Below are 12,155 nucleotides of genomic sequence, written 5' to 3' on the forward strand. Positions count from 1 at the left end.
AGCGAAAATCCTGACTTATAACTAGAGTCTCTTGTAGGGAGAGCGAGATATTTGTGTATAGATCTATATGGGACTGACAATCCCACACCCTGACTGTTAGCTATAGTTGGACTGGCAGGTCTTGGGTAACAAATGGCGTTAACATTCCAATGCATGAAGAACGTCGTTTCAGGCTATCTTAGGTCATAGTATGGTTATAAGAACTCACATGGAGAAAACGATGACACATTTACGGAGTAATATATTTTCAAACAGTCTGATTGGAGCATTAACTTTACATTTGGTTTACGGGGCAAACATACCTTAATTTTTTTTACTTAATAATAAAACTACATGACACGATTTTCTAGTACAACGCAGGGTACATTTCTAGAAACATACATTTAAAAGGGCTACGTATAAATACAATTAAAATACACTCTTTTTCTAGTACAGTGCAACATACATTTCGGAAAGGACCCTTATTGTTAACTCTATTACTTAGTGTATACGTTAGGGTTATATATAATTAAGATCCGATAGGCATTAGAATGTGTGATTCCACATTGAATCCTGCTCATTGTTTGGTTGTGGGCTTAGGGCAGAATCACTTATTCGATTGTCCGTTCGATCTTGAATATATTTAACTTGTATACACTAAGCCATCATAGGAGGAACCGGTATGGGTCATACCTCTTATACGAATTTAAAACTACGCATTACAAATCCTATCCATAGGAAACATCTACATTTTGGTTTTAAGGTTTTAAGACTACAATTCATTTACAACGAAAATATTGGATTTACTTGAATTACACTCAATCATTTTACAAGGAAAAAACGACTTAATTTCTCAAACAAAACTCTTATGAACTCACCAACTTAAATGTTGACACTCTTTCAAAACCACTTGTATTCTCAGGAAACCAGTAGAAGGGGTACATACACAGGTTTTCAGAAGACGGAACATAGTATTGTTACATTTTTGTTTTCGCTATAGTTTTGGTGTTTAACAAACAATGTTTCGAACACAATGTAAATTATATATATTTTCAATATGATGGTTATATTTGCTTTGATTATTATTATTCAATTGTTATGATATTTTACATGACGTCATCCACACCCGGACGTTTCCGCCGTTCCGGTTTAGGGGTGTGACATGCATAGTTCATACCATACCTGAAAATGGCTTTTATAACTGCACGGTTAAGGACCAACATTTGACCATATCTAAGCACATGACTCCCTATACTTAATTTCCACTATGTATCTCTGGTGTTAAGGATACAAAGATAGTAACTTTTAATCAAGTATCATTCATGATAGCGATCCATGAGATGATCTTGATGCGGGTCAGATCAATACCAGTTCTCTAACAAGTACCTATGAAACATGGTTACAACCCATTGCATACCTTCATCCTGTAAAAGTCAACTAATCCAATTCATATTAGTCTTACTTCATAATTGCTCCCATAATTATAACCGACTATGAAATTTTAGAATAATAAGGTTTATTCATGGATTAAACATGTTAATATATAACACAACAAGTATTGATGTTATGATAATATCCCAGTATATCAAAACATTATATAATAGTTGTTGTTATAATGTTCCAACATCCAAATACTAAATCCAAATCAAAAATCCATTTCTAGAATAATAAAGTGTTATGGCTGAAGTGTGACCATTCATACTTAGCTCAAAAAAAGAAATTTATTAATGTGTCCGACTAAACTTAATTTGTGTGAATTTTGCGCATACTATCTTCTCCATATTTGACTTTACTCTAGGTATAGTTAAATATCTTGGAGTATATGATTGGAGTTCTTCCATGACATAGAGTCTGTTATCTCGATTAAGTATACTCTTGAAGTCACAAAGATTTCTATGTGATCCTTGAATGACAGAGATCAACATAGCTTTTCAATGAAATCATTCATCCAATCATATTATATTTTAACTTCTAAAATAGTTTATTCTTATTTTGTAGTATATTGTGTCATTTTGTTTTGCTTGGACCTCATTCCAACTAAACTTACTCTTCATCCCTCAATGAAGTCATAATCCAATTGTAATTCATAATTATATACATTTGTTTAGAAATCAAAATCTTATGTACCTCTTTACATGAAGATTTTATTCTAAACTATATGTGTCATATATATTCTCTTAGTTCTTCCAAAGTACTCTTTGAATGTTTCTATACTCATCCGGTGACTTAACCATGCATTCAATTGGTGCATTATGATATGCTCATAGCATGATCATATACTGGGTCTTATGTATAACATGGCATAAATGATGGATTCATTTGCCAAGCAAATCGAATATAAATCATTTCAACTAGTTCAAACCTACGAGCTAGGTCCTTTTGAGGATGACTCAAACTTAGTGTCATGTGACAATGTTAAGGTTCCTCCAAAGGAATCTTCTATCTTGATATATTTTAAGATATTGTCAAAATATGCATAATTATATAAAACTTTTAACATTCATTTTATCTATCTCTATAGATTTTACATTCCAAGAATGTATCTTGTCCTTCCGAAGTCTTTCATTTTGGAAACACATTTCGAGTCAAGGTGACAGGCCTAACATGGCAGAATGTAATTTCTCATGATTAAGTATTTTTCATTCACACAATATCAGGTATATCACTATGCTCCCACTATTTCATAGAAAGTAAATCATTCCAAGTAAGATTTAATTCTTCCTTTATTAAAAAAACTAGTTTAAAAAACATAATTTTTGCAACAGAAGACTTATAATTTTTTGAATAACATAAACAAGTTAAACCCACCAAGGATCATCTTGCAAAGTTGTATAAATATTAAACACCAACCAAAGAAGAATATTGAGAAAATTACAACCTTTGTAGTTCTTTGTATCCTCACTACAAGAAAAATGTGATTTTGCTAGGGAAGGTTGCTATGGAACGTATTTTCATTGTTAATTTGCAATGGATCGCGCTATCGAATGTCGTTCCATAGCAATGTTGCTACCACATTGTCTACGGATTTTATTTCTGGTAGCGAGAGTCGGAGTTGCTAGGGAAAATGCTACCGACTCCATATCCGTTGGTATTATGCTACCGATAGTTCTATGGAACAAAAATTTGTAGCAATTTTCCAACGACATTTGTTACCAAATCACTTTCCGTTGTACTGCTGCTATGGAATTCATCATCGTGGTTAATGTGCAACGGAGTTTGTGACGGAAACCAATTCCATAGTTGAATAGCTATGGAAGTACCATTTGTAGGTATTTGCTAGGAAATTCTGCTATGGAATATGATTTCGTTTGCTTGTTTTTCTATGGAACAAAACGTGTAGCTAATTTGTGACGACATTTATTGAGATGTTGTATGCTTAATTAATTTAGTTATACTATGAATGAATTATTATTATGATCATTGGAGTTTGTAAGATATGGTTTGAATGAAATGTTTTTGAATTGGTAATATGTGGCATAAACTAATGGCTAAAAATGTAAAAATGAATAGATATTGCTGGCAAGCAGACTTAAACTTAAGCTTATGCTAGAAAAGGGCGCGGTTAAGCCAGTTGTGCTAATCAAGTTGTGTATAATTTATTGAAAACATAGTATTATAATGAATAATTAACAACGAATTCATTACAAAGTTATTTTTAATTATATTAACCGGGCATGTTAAACTATATATAATCTATGTAGATTATTTTCCTTAATAACGAATTCATTACAAACTTATTTTTAATTACATTAACTATACTTCATCAAAAAAATAACATGGGTTTTACAAATACTTCATCCTACTCAAACAACATAGCAAGCAAAATGACTAAAATGCCCTTTTAACAGAACCAAAATAAAATTATAGTAGTACCATACAACTTCATATACAATACAATAAGAACACTAATATTCAATGTCCATTCTATTATCAACCATTAATATTTTTAAGAAATATACAAAACCTATCATACTCTACATACCAACGACAAACCGTGCAATATCTTTGTCGATCCTCATCCTCTTCATGGCCTATTGCCAATGTACCTTTAACAGCATGACATGGGTCTTGACATTGGAATGTGATGTTATTCGTTGTAAGTCTATGAACAACATCAATAGCCCACAACAACTCTTTGGCACTATTAACAACACCCATGTACTCCCCATCATCCAGAACTGCCCAACCAAAATAGGCATCAAGTAATTGTAATCCTACACATTAAAATATCCATCAATTAATCCAATGTACCCTTTTCAATAAAACAGTAAAATTATACAACACAACACAACTAAATACTAACCCCAAACTACAAACATGCCTTAATTAACTATATATATAATTTAATTTACATATATACCATATATACATACCTTCATCACATTGATGAGGCCCTCTTGAAATGTAGATCATTACAAGCAAATAAATTGCCTCAAGATGATCTTCATCTGCTGCTTTTCTCAACAAAGTCAATCCTAAATCAAAATTGCCATAATAAAAGCACTCATCCTGTTGACAGAATAACAATATCAATATATAACATCTATGTCACAAAATATTAATAAATGGTATATTTAGATTACATATAATTACTGAAATTACACATACAATTCCTTGTTTATACATGGCTTCAATGTTATTATGCAATGCACATGTGCGTATAAATGAATCAGCTTTCAGAGTTTTGGGACCCATTCCTTCAAACATGTCAATGCATGTTGTTCTGTACACTTGAGGATCACCCCCTGCTTCATACATCTTCTTTGAACTTCAAAAATTTAAACACAGTAAATAACAAACACATAAAGTTTTATTTCATCAAATATACATTCATTAGTTGATGTTTATTGATAATTACCAAAGTCTTGCAGAGACGATGTCTTTCGCAGATTCTGACCCTAATACTACAAATATTCGACTCAAAAGCTCCAGTGGGAGATCATCTAACGAAAGACGACTTCTAGTATTCGACATTCTACTTACAAAATACACATTGGAGTAGTTGATTTCAATTTCTTTTTTTAAAAATTAAGCGTAAATATGAAAGACAGTGTAACAGGGTATGCAAAAAAACTTACTTTATGTGGATTTGGTCGAGAGGAGTACATGAGTCTCTGTTATCAGAGAAAATCGTTTTTGAGAACGATTATTCTAAGATGATTTGGGGGTTTTACTGTTTGTATACATATTTATCGTCCGGAAAAGTTGAGATGATATGAATGGTTGAAGAACTGGAATGTCGGCGTGATGTCAGATGTATGATGGCGCCTTAACAATTTAGAGTGCAAAAAGACCAAATTGCCCCTGAAATCATTCCAAATATGTGAATACTAAGGGTATTTTTGTCAAAACACATATTCAAATATTATAGACTTTTATAGCTAGGTAATATTGGACTTTTGATTGTTAAAATGAAAAAGACAAAAATAACATATATATCATAATCCATAATGTAATACATTTATATTAACATTTCACCAAATTACTAGTATATATTCATGTACTAATATACATATTAAAAGTGGAAAAATATTTTAATAGTAAACTTATTTACATTAGATTTTAGACACAATACTTTTCTTTTGTTGCCACTTTTAGTCCCTATCTTTATAGTAACTTTTTTTTTACTTTGATTTCAGCCACAATACTTTTTCTTTATTGCCACTTTTAGTCCATATGTTTATTCCTTTACAATTTACCCTATGAAAAGCATGGGTACTCCACTAGTTGATATTAAACCAAATTACCAAGTCCAAAATAAAATGCATGTTTGTTTATACCTTTACAAATGTATTTTATATGTATTTAATACTAGGAAAGAACAAACATTTGCTACATACAACTATAATCACAATACAATATAAACACTAATATTAAAAGTCCAAAATACATTATTCAAATTTCAAACATTATTTAAACATCATTCAAACATCATTCCAAACTTTAACTCTTTTAGTCCCTTATATTAAACCAAAAGAATCTACATAGCATTAATTGTCATAATATGAAAGTACATATCAACAAACTACTCATAAATTATACCAAACTCCCTAGAAAACCTAACGAAACAAGCATCCCATAAACAAATGTCACACATAAACAACCATTTGTATCCATTCACAAAAGCATCTGACACACTACCTACAGACTTATGCAATGCACAAGATCTATGGAAGCCATGGAAGTGTACATGTTTCCTCCCCTCCCTATTTAAGTGGAGATGAACCTTAGAACAAGTTGCTCAAAGATTCCACTTACCTTTTGCTCTGCGGTAAGCATTGTTCAACATGTCCAAAGCTTCGTGCTTCCTATGTCTCCCTTCAGCCATCAGCATCATTCCCAGGACAAATGTTGAATCCAAATGTCCCAATGCAGATGCTTCTTCAAGCATCATTTTCCCTTCATGTTCAGCTTCTAAGAAAAATAACTTCATCTGAAAAAAAAATTAAACACATAATTTCTAGTTAAAGTTATGCAAAACAAGTAACAGATTAATTACTACTATGCATATATACAACAACGTACCAATCCATTCCTGAATAGAATATTTGGGTTTCTTATCTTTATGCATTTATTGGCAACTGTATGTTTCTGGTCAGAGCAAACACGAAATCGTAATCCATCTAACTCCATATGTTTATATACTTCATCCGCTTTTCCTGCATCGTTGAAGAATCTGCAACTGCAAACGAAACACAATATTCGCTCGATAATGTAAAGACAACTCAAATACACTTGTGAAATAGAATGATCAAAGGCAAAACTTACACACTCTTCATCCTGAAAGCCTCGACTGCTGAAATGTTTGCCAAGTCAACTATTATTTTCTCCATCACTTCAAATGGCATGTCTGATAACAATTTCGTTTGATTTCTTGATTGAATCTTAGATGAAGTACTGGCTTCCATAATAATAAACATTCACTAAGATAACGATTCTGCGAAATTGATTTTAGGGTTTTTTGTCTGTCGGAATTTTTAAGTTGGGGATGTTTCAAAGTGACTGAATTTCAGCGTGAAGAACTGAAACAATGTGTTTTGTCGGAAAACATTATGGCGCCTAGAAGATGTTCCATTACAAAATGACCAAATTATCCTAATACATACAATGACTCGTATTTAATTAGTAAGGGTAGTTTTGTAAAAACTCATATTTAAAAGAAAAATCAATTTCTATTTTAATTAATCAAGGTTGTAAAAATCGCTCGTCGGTAGCTCGGCGGTCGACTGGCGATAAGCGATTAATCAAACTCAGAAGGGATTAATCGGGGACCCTAAATTATTAATAAAATTATTTAAAAAATTAATATTTCCTACAAAATTAAGTATTTGAAAATTACAAATTTTAATACACAACGGACACAAATGATATATGTTGACCAATGGCCAATATGTCAACCATGGACACCATAAGCAACTACCATGTTGACCAATGGCCCATATGTCAACCATGGACACCATAAGCAACAACCATGTTGACCAATGGCCTATATGTCATCCATATGTCAACCATGGACACCATAATCAACTATCATGTTGACCAATGGCCCATATGTCAACCATGGACACCATAAGCAACAACCATGTTGACCAATGGCCCATATCTCATCCATGGACACCATAAGCAACAACCATATTGACCAATGGCCCATATGTCATCCATGGACACCATAACCAACAACCATGTTGACCAATGGCCCATATGTCATCCATATGTCAACCATGGACACCATAATCAACTACCATGTTGACCAATGGCCCATATGTCATCCATATGTCAACCATGGACACCATAAGCAACAACCATGTTGACCAATGGCCCATATGCCATCCATATGTCAACCATGGACACCATAATCAACTACCATGTTGACCAATGGCCCATATGTCAACCATGGACACCATAAGCAACAACCATGTTGACCAATGGCCCATATGTCATCCATATGTCAACCATGGACACCATAATCAACTACCATGTTGACCAATGGCCCATATGTCATCCATATGTCAACCATGGACACCATAAGCAACAACCATGTTGACCAATGGCCCATATGTCATCCATATGTCAACCATGGACACCATAATCAACTACCATGTTGACCAATGGCCCATATGTCAACCATGGACACCATAAGCAACAACCATGTTGACCAATGGCCCATATGTCATCTATATGTCAACCATGGACACCATAATCAACTACCATGTTGACCAATGGCCCATATGTCATCCATATGTCAACCATGGACACCATAAGCAACAACCATGTTGACCAATGGCCCATATGTCATCCATATGTCAACCATGGACACCATAATCAACTACCATGCTGACCAATGGCCCATATGTCAACCATGGAAACCATAAGCAACAACCATGTTGACCAATGGCCCATATGTCATCCATATGTCAACCATGGACACCATAATCAACTACCATGTTGACCAATGGCCCATATGTCAACCATGGACACCATAAGCAACAACCATGTTGACAATTGGCCCATATGTCATCCATATGTCAACCATGGACACCATAAGCAACAACCATGTTGACCAATGGCCCATATGTCATCCATATGTCAACCATGGACACCATAAGCAACAATAATGTTGACCAATGGCCCATATGTCATCCATGGACACCATAAGCAACAACCATGTTGACCAATGGCCCATATGTTATCCATATGTCAACCATGGACACTATAATCAACTACCATGTTGACCAATGGCCCATATGTCAACCATGGACACCATAAACAACAACCATGTTGACCAATGGCCCATATGTCATCCATGGACACCATAAGCAACAACCATGTTGAGCAATGGCCCATATGTCATCCATGGACACCATAACTAACAACCATGTTGACCAATGGCCCATATGTCATCCATATGTCAACCATGTACATCATAATCAACTACCATGTTGAGAAATGGCCCATATGTGAACCATGGACACCATAAGCAACAAACATGTTGCCCATTGGCCCATATGTCATCCATATGTCAACCATGGACACCATAAGCAACAACCATGTTGACCAATGGCCCATATGTCATCCATATGTCAACCATGGACACCATAAGCAACAACCATGTTGACCAATGGCTCATATGTCATCCATATGTCAACCATGGACACCATAATCAACTACCATGTTGACCAATGGCCCATATGTCAACCATGGACACCATAAGCAACAACCATGTTGACCAATGGACCATATGTCATCCATGGACACCATAAGCAACAACCATGTTGACCAGTGGCCCATATGTCATCCATGGAGACCATAAGCAACAAGCATGTTGACCAATGGTCCATATGTCATCTATATGTCAACCATTGACACTATAATCAAATACCATGTTGACCAATGGCCCATATGTCAACCATGGACACCATAAGCAACAACCATGTTGCCCAATGGCCCATATGTCATCCATATGTCAACCATGGGCACCAAAAGCAACAACCATGTTGACCAATGGCCCATATGTCATCCATATGTAAACCATGGACACCATACGCAACAACCATGTTGACCAATGGCCCATATGTCATCCATGGACACCATAATCAACAACCATGTTGACCAATGGCCCATATGTCATCCATATGTCAACCATGGACACCATAATCAACTACCATGTTGACCAATGGCTCATATGTCAACCATGGACACCATAAGCAACAACCATGTTGACCAATGACCCATATGTCATCCATGGACACCATAAGCAACAACCATGTTGACCAATGGTCCATATGTCATCCATGGACACCATAAGCAACAACCATGTTGACCAATGGCCCATATGTCATCCATATGTCAACCATTGACACCATAATCAACTACCCTGTTGACCAATGGCCTATATGTCAACCATGGACACCGTAAGCAACAACCATGTTGACCAATGGCCCATATGTCATCCATATGTCAACCATGGACACCATAAGCAACTACCATGTTGACCAATGACCCATATGTCAACCATGGACACCATAAGCAACAACCATGTTGACCAATGGCCCATATGTCATCCATATGTCAACCATGGACACCATAAGCAACAACCATGTTGACCAATGGCCCATATGTTATCCATATGTCAACCATGGACACCATAAGCAATTACCATGTTGACGAATGGCCCATATGTCAACCATGGACACCATAAGCAACAACCATGTTGACCAATGGCCCATATGTCATCCATATGTCAACCATGGACACCGTAAACAACTACCATGTTGACTAATGGCCCAAATGTCAAACATGGACACCATAAGCAACTACCATGTTGACCAATGGCCATTACCATGTGGACCAATCAACCATATGTCATCCATGGACACAATAAGCCACTACCATATATATTAACATGACCCGTACGTCTTTTGTATATAAATTTCGGTTTAAACAGAAAATCATAAAGATGTATACTTTATTAATGTTTAGTCCTCGTATATAATTTTAAGTTAAAAATATACTATGAACACATCGTTACTCTATGTTCTTTCTTGACGTTATTTATATGTATATACCCTATATATCAATCTGTAGCTACTTTAAATAAATTTGAATTACAAAATATTTAGCGGTAATTAGCACAGTTTGAATTTTTTATTAGCGGAGGTTCAAAGTATTTCACAATTCGTTTCCCTCCAACCTACACACGTTTATGTTGTATATTAGGGTAATTAGTTACCGATTAGAAATAGGGTTTACATTTTCTGTAATCATCATCTTCGGCGGCCTATTGATCGAAATCTTTGTTCGATATACGTTTGTGCACTGACTTTGGCGATATAGGTTGTCACTCATCTAAAATTTATTTTAATTTAATTTACTATTGTCGTGATGATCGATCGTTTTTTGTTCTCTGATCATCTTCATGTAAATTGGTTTTGATTGTATTCAATAGTTTACATGCAAAGTAATGCCTTCATATATAATTTATTTTTATTGTTTGTGTCAGAAAGATGTCGACCTCGAAAGAAAAAGGAGCATCCAGTGTGAAGCAAACTAAATTCATTGCACCACAAGTTATGAAACGCAACAGGAATTCTACTGCAAAATTCATAAATAGACAGTTACAAGATGAAGAAATCGACTTGCCAATACCAACAACCACATCCAAAGCACCTATAACATCTACAACCAAAACCCCTAAACCTATATCATTAACATCACCCATGACTACCACTTCCTCGGCATCACTTAAAACATCCACACCCTCCTTAGAAAAAACATTTAAAACTTCGGAAACTGGAACAATACAATCGTCAACACGAACATCAATAACGAAAAGTTCAGAATTTACATCATCTAAACCATCCTCAACACCAACACCCACTACTACATCATCAACACCTATATCTACTACCACAACCTCAAAACCTGCATCTACACTACCATCCTCCACAACTACAATAACTACCACACCCTCCTTAAGTAAAGGAACTACCACATCCTCAACATATACATCTATCCCAACACCTACCCCTGAATATACCCCATCAACAACACCTATCCCAGAATCTACCCCATCACCAACACAACCACCCATGACTGAATTTGTAGTGGAAAGTGTAGAAGGTGAAAACAATTCCTCTGAAGATTGTGGACTAGATGGATGTTTAATGTTCATGTTTGGAAAAATACGTGAGTTACCAATTAAAATCTTAATTACAACTTTTTTTTATGTATTAAATTTTGGTTTACACCTACATATCAATTCATAACTTAACACATCACATGATTACTTGCAGGCTAATGCCACCAGGCCCTTGTGCACACTTTACTAGTCAGCCCTTTAAACAAAGAGTAGATGCAGAAGGGTACGCTTGGGCACAAGTAAGCAAAGAAATGCGCGAATTATATTGGGAGGAGTTCCAGGTAACTATAAGTGATAAATTGTTGTTTGGTAAACATTTACACTTCAACTTATGTTTATATTGTTAATGTGTAGAAAAAATGTTGTTGGGATGAGACAATAGACTCGCTGGTGTGGCAAGCTTGGGCAAGGAAAGCGGCACAAAGTTATGGTCAATATCTCTTCAACATGAGGAGCCCAAAAAGAAACAAACATGGCTTTAAACCAGCTCATATTCCACAGGAAGTCTGGAACTCCTGGCAATTAAAATGGAATACAG

The sequence above is a fragment of the Lactuca virosa genome, chromosome 7, assembly GCF_052849685.1.
Source record: "Lactuca virosa cultivar CGN04683 chromosome 7, Lactuca_virosa_CGN04683_v6, whole genome shotgun sequence".
NCBI classification, from domain to species: domain Eukaryota; kingdom Viridiplantae; phylum Streptophyta; class Magnoliopsida; order Asterales; family Asteraceae; genus Lactuca; species Lactuca virosa.